The sequence below is a fragment of the Bombyx mori genome, chromosome 27 (assembly GCF_030269925.1).
Source record: "Bombyx mori chromosome 27, ASM3026992v2".
Taxonomy (NCBI): Eukaryota; Metazoa; Arthropoda; class Insecta; order Lepidoptera; family Bombycidae; genus Bombyx; species Bombyx mori.
In genome coordinates, this window is record NC_085133.1 from 4,401,812 (window position 1) to 4,416,904 (window position 15,093).

At 34.9% G+C, this 15,093-nt stretch overlaps 1 protein-coding gene across 7 annotated transcripts in view; it reads right to left on the reverse strand.

Moving 5' to 3' along the window:
- LOC101743574 (latrophilin Cirl) overlaps positions 1 to 15,093 on the reverse strand; it is a 395,071-nt gene that overhangs the window by 51,089 nt on the left and 328,889 nt on the right. The gene's annotated exons all lie outside the window — the stretch shown is intronic.

Genomic DNA, 15,093 nt, shown 5'->3' on the forward strand with positions numbered 1-15,093 from the left:
TCTATGAACTTGAACGCACCTTTTCGAATGCCAACGACATATCAAACCCAAACTTTACAACGATACGAGACAAAGATAAAAAATAATTTAAAAATGCAATCAGTAACTACACCATTCCAGGGTTGTGTCGTTAATCGCGTGACACGTTCGCATAAAACTCAAGCTCCGTCCTAGAATTTGACACGACATATTTAAACATTATAATATCTTTATCTAAATCGAAACATAAAATGGTATGTTATTTTTACGTAATGTTACAATCAAAGGCGGTGCGATGAATTTTGAAATATTTTTCTCTTCAAAAGTACATTATGCTTTTATTTCGGCGTGGGTCGGTTTTGCGTTATGGTATTATTAAATGCGCCCTAATTCGGTTTTTTATTGCCTCCTTTTGCCTTTGAATAATGATTGAAGCGTATGGGTAAAATTGATGTCTGAAAAGTTTTTTTTTTTTTTTGTACAAATGCAATTGACAACCCTGATCAATTCGATTGATCTTTTCTTTTGTACGATTATTTATTAGTTTTTAAAGGCTAGGGCTGTGTCATTCGTTCCTTATAATTTGTACTGTGGTTGTGTAAATTTTTATATTCTCAAATAAACTTTTCTACATGATATGGTTTTCTACATGATATGTTCATCTTTTTTTTGCGATGGTCCTCGCGGGTTTTGACGCAATGTGATTTCTGCCCCATGCTCTGAATATGTACATCTTCAACCTAAATTTGAAGTCTTCACCTTTAGGTAGACCATATTCCTGGTATCGTTGATGTCCTTGAGTCCATCAGGCTGTCAGATGATCGCTTTCGAAGATATAAAAAAAACATTGCATTTTTTTAACACAGTTTTAATATTGCCAACTATTCCAGTTCCGCGCGTAACTGCTTTAGACGTTTAGGTTACGAACGAATACGGAAGGAAAAAATGTTTAAGCTCTTGAATATATCTAGAATATATAGTATATAAGTTATTCACATATGTCGCAGAACCGATAACCGTTGGGGTAGACGTGTTCTGGAGTGGAGACCGCGAACCGGCAAACGTAGTGTAAGACGCCCTCCTGCTAGATGGAGCGACGACCTGCGCAAGGCGGCTGGCAGTAGCGGGGTGCGTAGAACCGAAGATCGGGTTCAGTGGCAAGCTTTGGGGGAGGCCTATGTCCAGCAGTAGACTGCCGCAGGCTGATGATGATGAGTTATTAAGATACAAATGGTTAGTTCAAAATAAATTTAACGTTAATAAACAAAGCACCTTTCATGTAGAGGTTCGTATTAATTTAATAAACATTTTATTATTACAAAAATCCTACGTAAAAGTCAAGTTCGATTTTGTAGTAATGAGTGTTGATTTATTCACAAATTCACTTTGACGGGGTCACAATAAATAGCAGCGTTTTTTGAAAATTCGATTTTTAAGATGTATATAAACATTTTAGCTAGTTTAAATGAATTTTAAATTTAAAGGGCTGTTTTGTCATCTTAATGCTTCGAGCTTACAATAAATTTTTCTTTCTATTTGAGCACTGAGTGTTAAAACATGCAGCCAAGAAAAAGCATAGAGATTTGCATTTTTCGTAAACTTGACGAAATATACAAATCTCTATGCCTTGTAACTATCTTTTTAAATTCATTTACAAGAAGCGTATTTTTCAACATAAAATATACATAATTGATAGCATAATGAACTCAAGACTAGATTGATCATTGGGTAGTTTGCCAGCATCACAAAAAAACATCATTAACTAAAATAACGACATCGTGCTTCTCGTAAATAAAAACAAAATGGCGTCGGTTCGAGTTTCCCGCTTAAACCGTGACTCCAGACATTTGTCTCTGGTCACGAAGACTATAATGCTTTGAGCAGCGCGCATATAAGGCGCTTTGGTGTGAAAATGGGGTATAATTTTGGGGAAATAATCAAAAAACCCGGTTCGCGTGCCCACCGGGCATTACGGGGCCCCACCCGGAGCGGCCATGTTAATGTTGCCAGTATAACCACGGTATGTATGTAATGAGCCGAGGAAAATTGTGTTGCCATAAAAATAATTGTGTTTCCTGCCGCCGCCAGCTTTGTGCGGAGCTCGATTAGTTCGCGCTAAATTTACGGATTCAACGTTAGATTAACATTTTGTGATAGCAAAAATAAAGTGCCTTTTAGGTTAATAGATAAAAATATGGGAAACATCTATTGAGTCGACTATTATCAAAGGCGGCAATCTGACTTTTGGACAATGATTGGTAAATCAGAAAAACGAATTATTGACTTTGTATTCCATTGGCAGTTACAAAACTCTTCGGAACGACATCTTAGATACTTAAATAACAGGTTAACTATTAACCTTTATTTAATGCAGGTTTTGAACCGTATTCTTTGAAGGAGACGATTATATTCAAATAAATCTGTATTGACATATCAATAAAAATGTTTTGTCCAAATGTACAGATTGCCACCTTTGATAATAGACGACTCTATTAACGTATTCATATTTATTTACTACTGTAACGTCAGCTAACATTTAATTAATTAATAAATAAAAAAGCCCTTTATTCCATGCAAATACATTTTTTTATTATTATGTTATGTGCATGGACCCCTCTCAGGTGAAGGCCTCCTCCAAAGAATCCCAGTTTGTTTTGTCTCTGGCGACATAAATCCTGTGTGGTCCACCAACAACTTTCCTAATGTCGTCCTCCCAACGCGTGTACGGTCTACCGACGCGCTGCTTGCCCTGTGGACAGTCCCATGCAGTTACTTTAGATGTCCATCTCCCATCCCCGAGTCGTGCTACGCGGCCAGCCCACTTCAATTCCAGTCTTTGAGCATATTTGAGAGCGTTCACAGTTTTGTTTATGCTTCTTATTTTTGTATGACGGATTCTTTGTGTTTTTCTTATGTTGAGCATGCTGCGTTCCATTCCCCTCTGGCACGTTATTATTTTATTTTTAAGATTAAATTAATCCTCTGTTATTAATCATTAATCCTATCTTAAGATTATTAATGCACACCCAAAAGGTACAATTCAAATTTAAGACTCCAAAAAATCACATCCAACGTAATAACAATCGAGAAACGATCGGATTACAAATGATACGGTGTTAATTTTCTTTTTTCGTTTCAATTCGTCTGATTTACGACTTCAGTTACAGTCCCTGACTTAGGTATATGTTTTAGTCCGATGCTTGAGTAAAAACGTCCGGATTTACTTTACACCAAACCTTTTTCTATTTACGTTGCGATTGTTTAGAGCGAGCCAGCCCCTTTTCGTTGTAAAGAATGCCTTTTAAGAAAGAATAGTTCACTTAATGCCTCCAATGAACACTACGCTAACTCCAAATTCGTAGGTTTACAGGAGGAGCGTTTAAACGAAAAAAGTTGATAAAATCTTTATTATTGCAGATATATTTATGGTTTTTTTTTTTTGTGTAACTAGCTAATTTACTCATGCTTCGAACCCCATCAATAATGATTTGTAATACTTTTTAAAATAGTGAAGCGATTTGCGTGAAAAACGAGAATTTCAAAATTTTGAGTTAGAGTAGTGTCTATAATGTATTCGAGTATTTTTCTTTGTAATGATGTCGGAGCTTATTGTCAACTTGGCTTTGCGCCCGTAGATTAGCCAGCGTCGATTTCACTTTATATCACATGATCAATAATAGGATGAAAGATAATGATATTCTTTCGCAGGGTACAAATTATACTGGACGTTAGGAGACCGCTTCCGAAAACAAAGACAGACGATAGTACTAATGATTTTGATGAAGGAACCGAAAAAAATCGAACATGATTAAAAAAAAATATTTTTCTTTTAAAACGTGATATTAGCGTTATTTACGCTCCATCATGTTAGTATAGCTAAATGAAAGGATAGCTTCATAAAAAATACATTACTAAAAAAAACCAGCAATGAAACACAAAATCAAAAACAGCTGATGCTCGGGTCAACGAACGCCCGAGCGCGGCGCGGTGCAGACTCGCACCAATTCTTATTTACAACATTTGTCTAAATAACTCCATCATCAAAGGTGTCATTAGTACTATTGTCTGTCTTCGTTTTCGCATGCGGTCTCCTAAAACCCAGCATACCTACAGAATTTCATCAAAATGAATTCATTGGTTTGGGCGTGAAATCGTATGAGACGTAGTTACTCTCGAAATAAAAATTATTGTTTATTATACAATTACTCATATTAACGTATGGTAAAATCCAAAAACACTCAAATAAAGATAACTTTTTTTTTAAACTTTCGATTTTAATTAAACTAATATCCGAATAACAAACATATGGTCCAAACTAAATCTAATCTCAAGTTATCTGTGAAAACTACATGAAAATCCATTCAGTGGATCAAAAAATGTGCGCTAACAAACAAATAGAGACATTATTGCGTTCTATTGCACTTCATAGGTTCCGTCGCCCCTTTTCTATTTTCATTACCTTTTTTTAATGTTCAAACACACCGGCTTCTAGTATTTTATTTGAGATCACTTTATTTATTATAAAAAAAGAACATAATATTCCCAACCTAAAAGTACATGTTATTATCCGCAACATGCTTCGTCAAAAAGTACAATACTTACTTTCAGCTGCAAGCGTCGTCATAATTATTAAGTATTTTATTATGTGCATTTATATTGACAGCCGATTCAATGACAGAGTACACTGAGCCGCAACCTCCTGATTTTCTCACCGGATCGCGGATCCGATCTAGTAGTAGGCAAACTCACGAAGCAAATACCATTCAGCTGATAGGCGTCCTTCGGGATGCTTGGATATTTTGTTAGTAAGCTCTCCCTTTTCATGAACCTACAAGCTCACCGATCCTGATTAAGCGACAAGGTTTCCGAGCTCCATACCATATCAGATGCTCTCCTTAAATGTGGTCTTAAAGAAGACGTAATATTACTTGAGATTTATGGCCTAGAAATATAATTTGGATTAATTAAGATTCGCAGTTCACAAACACCTTTATTTCGATTTTCAGGTAAATTGTTTTTCAGCTTAATTAACATTGGGTCAACAAACGATGTTGGACCAAATAGGCCTTAGGACGGTCTGATTATTTATAGATCTTTTGATTGTTTGAAGTTGTCCTTAATCGTTTAGAAATTGCACATATTTATTATTATTATTTATTCATTGAACACAAATTAAAATATATCAAAGCAATTCCAAATTCTAATACACAAGAATTTCGCGCGGAACAATAGTTGCAAACGAAATTAATTCGTGCCACACGAATTTGGTCAACCATGGCTTTGGGTCCGAAACGGCCCGACAAAACTCCCAATTACCCTAATAAATAACCAACCAATCCAAGTTGTTCTAATAAGACGCTCTGAAAGCCCTCCGTTTTGGGCCACTCGTGTATAATGTTAGATAATCATTAAATTAATTGAGTTCGGTAACACTTTCTATTGAACGCACCGAAATAATGTCCCAAAGTTCGAAGGATGTCTCAAAGTCGCCGACACAAGAAATGGGGGAGTATAGAGCTTGCTTGTGTTTGCGCATTCATTATCGTTCACCGATTTCTTTGTGTTAATTAAAAAGATTAAATGTTTTATCTTGTAATCAATTTCATTTCTGTTGATTTTGTAATTGGTATTTAAAACTACGTATTCCTTTTTTTTTTAATGCCGCGTTTTTTACTGTTATTATCGACGTTTCAAATACTCTATAGCTTTCATTTTTTAAATTGTACAGAATTCGAAATACCAGATATATTAAAATTAAAATTTGTATTATAGTTTTAGCCTATACGTATCTCCCATAATCATTTCCCGCAAGAATAAATCCGTCCGCTCTTTAACTTTAGCAAAAATTTTGGAATATTTTTGATGGTAATATATAAAGATGTTCGCAATTTATGCATTGGCATATTTATATTATACTTGGTTGTTGATATAGTTGACACATTGCTTAAGATTTTTGTCAAAGCACAATAATGCAAGTTGATTCAACAGCTATATCTCCTATAGCTATATCAATAGCGGAGTGTGTCACAGTTTTTTACTTCCTTGATTAAAGGATAAATCAAATTTCACGTTAATTGGTTAAAAGTCTTATTATCAGAATTATAATATTAATATATTATAACGTAATAATGAATAATCCAATTCAGTCTACCAAAATCTATTGTATACATTTAGATCTATTCATGAACAAAAATGAAATGCAAAATACAAACGACAAACAATTCCGGTGGAAAATTATTCACAAAAAACACACCCGTCAGACTAAAAATTATGGCTCTAAAAACCATTACCTCACATACTGCGGTGCATTGAAGCAGAGTGAAGTGTAGGGGGCCGTGAAGTGGGGGGGAATGAGACAAGGGGGCCAGACGATGGGGGACATAATCCAGTAATTATCGGCTTAACTCCAGACATTCGCAGGTGGAAACTGCAAGCGCTCAGGTGCGACTTACGTAGGATATTTTAGGGTTACATTGACAAATTCTGGCGTAACTGATTTATGGAATCAGTAGTGGGGCTTACATTTTGTTTGTGTGAAAAATAAAAGGGGCATTAACGAGATGAAACCCGCAATATTGAACTATCGAAGGGTTAGTTAAGTATCTGGTGTCAAAGTAGAAGTTGATGACTTCGTTTTTCCTTTGATTTATTTTTGCTCGTCTAGACTAGATTCTTGCAAAGTTATTAAATACTAGCTTTTGCCGGTGACTTCGTCCGCGTACTTTGGCATAACGGTAAATTTTACCCGCCTTTTCATTTACGTAGAAAGTGAAAATATTTTTAAATAAAGATTGATATCATCTTTATGAAAACACCTTCACAAATAATGCTTTATTTTAGAACCAATTTTGTTAGCATAAAAACGTTATAGTTAGTCAACCTTAAAATATAGACATATACTGTCGTGGACTTTCTTTAGAACTTTTAAAGGGGAAGGAACAATTTTGTCATACAGTATTTTAGAGAAACTTTAACCGTTTCCGCAGCGCACGCAGCGGAAGCTCTCAAAAATGAAAAATACCCCGATTTTGAAATATTCTTTATTGGTGTTCCGCTAGGTCTTAGCTTAATGTTATATAGCCTATCCTCAATAAATGAGCTATCTGACACTGAAATAATTTTTCAAATTGGACCAGCGGTTCCTGAGATTAGCGCGTTCAAACAAACTCTTCAGCTTTATAATATTAAGTATAGATAGCAAAACAAACTCAAAATTATCTTTTAAAGTATTCCACCGTACTTAGAACTAATGTGCTGTATATCTATTGCATACTATACCTCTGTTATAGTGAAATTAGGTTGGACGTATTCTTGTTCCCGTTTCATAAAGAATATTGGTGATTTTAAGGCTTTAGACGAAGGTTTCGGGCGCGGCCTCTCTGTTGTTCCCTTACTCTTTGTTTTCGTACTATTAATATTTGGGAGATTAACTAAGCAACTCCGCTTTCACGAAAATTATTCAAAGGAGATTTTTAATTAAAACGTTGTTTGCCATTAATCATATCGTTGACAGGAGCGTTCGTTGTTAAAAAAAATAGAACTGTAAAATCGGTATTAGGTATGGATATTGATTACAATTTACTGGAGCTACATCAAAAATACTGTCTTTACACTTTAAAGTTTTCAATCTGTTATTGTGACGGAATACTTTTGGCGAACTTATTTTAATATTAAAACATCTTGAATTTATTTAGATACATTGAAATAATCATTTTTTTTTTTAATATTCATTGTGATGTTTGTTTCCATAAATACCAATATTGTCGTTGACCGTTGCTATTATACAGCGGCTGTTGCACAAAAACGTATAGTAAGTTTCAAAATGGGACTACGAACTAAACTAGCACAAAATCTAACTCGAATGTAGATAGATCCTCATTACTTTATAAAGCACATTCAATTGGAGACCACAAAGTCAGGGACTTTACAAGGGAACATTGGTTCGGTCTTCAAAGCATTTTGGTGCACACAACGTCACGTTTAGAAACAACATGCCATCCCTATAGTGAACCAGAAAAAAATATGTAATACACCTTATTAATAAACGCATAAAGTTGTTAGTACAACATTTTTAATGGCATAATTCTCAGGGCAAAATATGAAAAACGTTTTTTTTTAATGTTTTATATACGCCATTTGTGGCAACCCTGCTGTGAGTTTTAGTTTTCAGATTGACTACGTTATAATTTGTACTCAGTACTCAACAGTATGAAAGCCATTTTATGTGAAAATTGTTCGATATGGCCTTGATCTACCGACGTGGGACGACCTATGAATGTCAAATTAAACACAAAGTAGTACTTAATTTATGTTTTTAGCAAACCTTTTAGTACCTAATATGGTTAGGTTGTCCATGATAATCTGGCATTTCTTATTCTTCGGAATCATTAATAATTCAGTTATAGTTCTACAGAAAGATTCAAAATTCACTATCTACATACAGTGAGTCCGCGCCGGTAGGTACCACCACCCCGCCTATTTCTGCCGTGAAGCAATAATGCGTTTCGGTTTGAAGGGTGGGGCAGCCGGTTGTAACTATACTTGAGATCTTCGTACTTATAACTCAAGGCGGACGGCGCATTTACGTTGTAAATGTCTGTGGGCTCCAGTAACCACTTAACACCAGGTAGGCTGTGAGCTCGTCCACCCATCTAAACCATAAAAAAAACGATGTTTTTCTTTCCCTGTTTAATCGTAACATATAGGGTTTATTCCAAGTACCCTCGGACCGATAGGTGAGTTCAGATGCTCAACCTGAGAGAGTTTGCTAGCATTGGCACATAGAAAGAACAGTGCTTCGCTGAATCTACCACCGCACACTGAAAAGATCTGGCGAGAAACGCAGTGGGTTAGTTCGCACGTCGAACTCTTCGTCGTAGTCGACGCGTTCGATGAGGATGGTGACCGGTGCTTGATGAGCGAAGAGCGAATCTGGAGAGTCCAATAAGACATGTTTTCAAGACAAGGGCTCGGCGAGTAAATTAACCCGTAGACACAGCCCACTGAGTTTCTCGCCGGATCTTCTCAGTGGGTCGCTTTTCTGATCCGGAGATAGATTCTGCGAAGCACTGCTCTTGCTGGGGCCAGTGTTAGCAACACCTCCGGTTTGAGCCCCGAGAGCTCACCTACACGTTAGGGTAACCTTGATATAGCCTTTCAAGGCTATCAGTATAGGTAGGTAAAAAAATTTATGGCGACAGCACCTAGCTTTGCCCCGTTGCCTGAGTCGGAATCCGATGTATTATAAATATATTATTGAATTAAACACATCGGACATAATATATCACTGTAGTATATATTATTCCAATGTATAACTATTATAACAAAACCTATGCGATTATTTGCATGATAAGATTTCATTAAATAATTAAAGAGGTTGTTCTAGAATCACTGATCACATTCTCTTTGCTAACACCCGAACCGAAAAAGAATATATGTTTCAGTATTTTTTTAAGGAACTTCTGACCTTACAGTTCTGGTGTTGAGCATTAGTTCACTATGACGACGAACGTGACCGCGATAAAAAAAATCGTATGCCCAACCTATCCGGATAATGATATTCTAAACTGTAATCCAAATCAATCATACTAAAACTAATCGCTATCAAAACCAGTGTGACAGTGAAGATACGTACATAATATTTATGGTTCATTCATCACCCGTTGCGTCATATAAACGCCATCATTATCGTGAAAAGAACGATTTAAATCTCGACACAAACGTACCGACATACATCTAATATATATACAGGAAATAATTCATTATATTCATGCTTTATGGTCGACTTGAGATGTGGAGAAAGAGGTCGGATGTTAAAAGATAAATTTAATAAAAATCTAAATTGTTTTTTTTTTATTTGCGTTATTAATACAAGTTAAAATAAGTAATAGGTCACCTCGCGAACTATTTAAAGGGCTATTTGATGAGACATCGACCTCATGCAACCGCATTCACGGACTTCGGTAATTGCTCAATACCAAATGACTCGTAACTTCCCGTAAGCTTTTTGTTATTCTAATGAAATATAAAAATAACAACTGAAATTTCATATTTTCTAAGATTAAAAATAACACTGACATTTTCTTGGATGCACCAAAAAGACTTCTAGAATTTGATGAGTTCTAAAAATTTGTACAGAATTAGGAAAGGTAGGTATTTTTTTTAAATATTTAATTTGTTAAATTAGAGATATTATTTTAGAATTTTATTTTAAACGAAATTGTGAATACAGCAAAAGGGAAAATTTGGTGCGCCGGAATTATTTTTCAATGACATTTTATTGAAATTATCTCAACCTACAAAATCAAGTAAGTAGTTATTATTCGAAAATTATTATTTTTATTAATCTATACCTATAATATTATAAAGCTAAAGAGTTTGTTTGTTTTAACGCGCTAATCTCAGAAACTACTGGTCCGATTTGAAAAATTATTTCAGTGTCAGATAGCTCATTTACTGAGTAAGGCTATAGGCTATAATTATAGCATCATGAGACCGATACAAGTGGAGCGCCAATAAAGAATGTTTCAAAATATTTTCACTTTCTACGTAAATGAAGTGGGGGGTAAAATTTAGCGTTATACCAATGTAACTATTCCACGCGGACGAAGTCGCGGGCAAAAGCTAGTTTAATAATATTTTGTCTTTAATAAAATAAATTGTCATCACTATTCCAATTACCGATACATCAATATATGTATATTCCTAAATAAATAAATAAATATTTTAATAAAATGAATATAACAATCTAAATACGACTCGATAATTTCGAAAGCCGAAACCGTTTCACAGTTAAAACGATTTTCATGTTACGTTTTCGGATAACGTACGGTCTATCGAATTTTAATACCAGATTTAACTACTCTGTGGTTGTATCGCGATAAATGCGACTAGAGAACTTTGTTCTTTAGCCCTCTCGATTTAGAGCTCATTTTCTTTTGAAGCAACTTCGGAGTAGGTGGTCGCAATCAGAACAATGCAGATGTTCGTAATCTTGTAATGTGATCTTCATTTAATTTTGATACTTGTACCTGAAACAACGGATATTATTATTCGTTTACTGTTATTAGATCGATCGCTGATTATTGGTGTTCCGTTCTAAGAAGCAGTGTAACATTATCTAACAAATTCCTCTGTGTTTATATTGTTCAAATATCAAAAGACTTGATAGCTTGTCGTCTAATTAAGTTATTTCGGGATCGATAGAATGAAATAAAAGCACAAGTTTATCTGATACAAAATTCAAATACACAATGTACAGTGTAATCTAATACGGCCGTCTGGTGTAGTGGTAAGTGACATGGTCACTACACAAGGGGGTCGCGGGTTCGAATCCCGCCAAGGGAAGATATTTGTATGATAAATATAAATGTCTTTTCCAGGGTTATGGATGTATATTAAAATATATGTATGTGTATAATAAAAATCTTACATTTATATCCGTTATCTGGTACCTGTAACACAAGTTCTTTACGAACTTATCACGGGATCAGTTAACGTGGCGTGATTGTTAGTAAATATTTAAAAAAAAAAAACTAATTTACGCAGTGCATTCGTCAACCCAATCGACTATGAACTAGTGCCCAAATCGAACTAAAATTGCGTTATTGCCCTTCTTTTTTTGCCAAAGTCGACTCGCGGATATACGAATAAAGGATAAATAGTGGACGGTTAGAATGGTATGGACATGTGATGCGTAGAGAGGAGATGCATGTGACTAGAAGATGTACGGAAATAGTAGTGCCAGGTAGAGGGAAAAGAGGTCGACCGAAGAAGACATGGATGGAGTGTGTGAATGACGATATGAGAAAGAGTGGAGTGAGTATTGAGATGACGGCTTATAGTAGAAGAATGGAATAGAAAAATTCGCTGTGTCGATCCCACCTAGTGGGATAGGGTTGGGACGAAGAAAATCGATGTGGATTTTCGTATATTTTAAACATATAAATCAATATAAGTTAAGCACTTTGAAACACTGAAAGTAAAATTTGGAATAGGATTTCTGACTTAAAAAAGCTAATGGTTTATTATTTGTAATTATTTTATAGTGCGGACGATTTCAAAACTATCGTTTTCAACTGTCGTAGTTAATATCAAATTTTAGTACTATTGTCGTCATCATTAAGCACGACGGTGGGCCATAAGTTGTTCTACCCTCTCACGGAACTAAAAAAAAACTTCTTGAAGTTTTACGATTTCAAACCTAAACCAGTGAAGGGGTAAGGTACAGTTTTCTACTCAACACATTACTATCATTTTTATTGGTTATTTCATAATCTTAATTAGTTTATAATCTTTATGGTTAATTAATTAAAAAAGGAGGAGATAAATGAATGAAATATTATGGTAACCTCGAGATTCTTTCGTAGCTAGGGTAACGTCAGCACGGTTGTGGGTCGACTATAAAAAACTTAATATATATTTATGATTGATTTTTTGTTGGTTTGTTAATTCATTGTGCTCTAGTACGTCTTTTATCCGATTGAGTAGAAGCTTTGTACAGCTAAAATCAGAAAAGCTTTATTATAGTCATTTTATTATGAACAAGCGGCACGCTACGGCTCCGATCGGATTGTAAAAAAAATTTCAACGATATTTGACGTTGTTTTATTTTTTTAAATAAAAGAACACTTATTGCGGCATAACTATAATAGTTAGGCATATGCTGTCGCGACACTTTTTGTAAATAATAATGTGTTCTATAAAGTCGTAGTACATTATTTGATTCTATCATCAATAATTTTCGCAGGGCACGCGATGTAAAGAATATTTTAGGTATTTTTTTTACACCTTGGGTTACACCTTATTGGATTTTAGTAAGGATCCCTAATTTTATTCAAAAATGTGTAGCTTCGAAACAGTGAAAGAATTTTTCAAATCGGTTCAGTAGTCTCGGAGCCTATTCAATACAAACAAACAAACATATCTTTCCTCTTTATAATATTAGTATAGATATAATTAATCATATTACTACCATATTTAGGATCGTATTTGAAGCCTTTTCTTATATTTTAGGTAAAACGATGCAGTAAGATATTTTAAATCTCAAAAGTATCAAATAGCTTTAACCGTCACAACGGCGTATACGTATCAAGACTAATTGTCTACACTAATACATATTAATGTGCAATAAAACATTTATAAAATTCAATTTGCTTTTTTTAGCGACCGTACACGAAGCGAGATCCGTATATCATAATGATACATGGTGTCTCCAGCGTTCATACATTATTAATTACAAAACGTCCGACGAGGACGGAAATAGACCGGAAACTGCACGAGCGCAAAGGACGGAGCATACTAGGGATTGGCCGAGATGTCGGCTTCGTGCAAAACTTTCGGCAAAGTTTTCGGACAAGGGTTGTACGGTGATACGCGACAAAATGTCTTGAAGTTTTGACGTGAGGATTCAATGCTGAATTTTGAATGAGATTAATTTGTTGAAGCCGCCGTGGTGAACAGCTTTACGCTATTCAGTATACTACGTATTTAATATAGAAAGCAAGTAATAATAAAAATATTACTGCTCACAGTCATTGTTCTCATTTTTCATTTATTTTTCATCGAGAATAAACGGTCTACACAATTCTTATTTCAAATATTATTATTTCTTTAATAAGTCGTCAATTCGTTCAGTAACTGATTCATGAGTATACAATTTGATGAATGTCATATTTGTAAGCTTTTTGTAAAAAAGTTAAAACACGTAATTTGTGCTCCTTTATATTTTAAACTAATGATAACCCTTAAGATGTTAATCGTGAACTCGAAAATTGCAACTCATTCACCATAATATATGGAATGAAATTTATCGCGAAAATATTTATTAAACAGATTTTCGAGGTCGAGTAATATTCGTGATATCACACATCCCTATCTCAAAAGAAAACATGAAGCCCTAATGAAGGTTGCAGTAATAAATAAAAACCTCGAGCGCCATCTTGGATTTCGGGATAAAGAGAGAAATTTGCTTTCAATAAACGTGTGTGGCTTAAATAATTCTGATGATGGGACATTTTATCATTGGTAGCACCGCCCTGTTTGTTTATGCCGCAAAGGAATCATGTCTTGGATTTTCATTTAATTATTCAAACGCCATTGCCACTTCGACATAATCTCTCCGGCGGTAAGCAAATAGTACCTACTCATTTTATTATATAAATTTATTAAAAATTGGCGGTGCTATAAAATTTTCGCTTCAACTACTACTTGGTTACAAAGACTAGTTTCACACAAAATTTGCTTAAACTTACGAATAACTTGAAAGGAGCTTAAGTTTAATTTCCTTCAACGAATTCAGTTTAAGTAACACTTTGTATGCGATGCGATATTCTTAAGTAATACAGTGTAGCCTTCTTGATTTAATTTTGAGATGTGCTGAGCGCTTGAAACCTTTTGAAGCAACTTTAGAGTCTATAGCAACTAGCCGTGTTCAGGCATTATACTAACAGTAACTATCCCTATGCCTTTTTATTACTCTGTAATTCGACCATAGGTAATACAAGTTTTTTTAATTCAGTGTCGCTTTTGGCGCGATGCTATTCCCGCCAAATAATTTAATTCACGGAATATAAAACTTTTTTTTAAAATAATGTGTTTCACTTATTTGACTAAAGTGAGTAATGGAGTATTACCTTTAATTATTATACAACTGACTATATAAGGAAAAGACTACATCACAGTATGACAGTAGCCAAGAAAATCTAGCTACATTTATTTGGGACATGGCTACTGGATGTGTCTAAACGCGCCGTTCCGATCAAGAAGTAAGAATTACGGTATCAACGGTCTGTTTACTAACTATATGGTAGTAGGATGTCTTGTGAGTCCGCACGGGTAGCTACCACGACCCTGCCTATTTCTGCCGTGAAATAGTAATCCGTTTCGGTTTAAAGGGTGGGGCAGCTGTTGTGCTATAAAAATTCTGAGACTCAGATCTCACGTCGTCTCACATGGCTATTGGCTCCGGTAACCCCTAGCCACCATTATGTAAGGAATAAAGAAAAACAAAACTTTTAATATGTTGACGGTAACATTATTTTTTTAATTATTGGCTGTTCCGTAAACTCCTTATTGTTAAAGCTACCTACCGTCTGTCTGGATACGTTAATACAA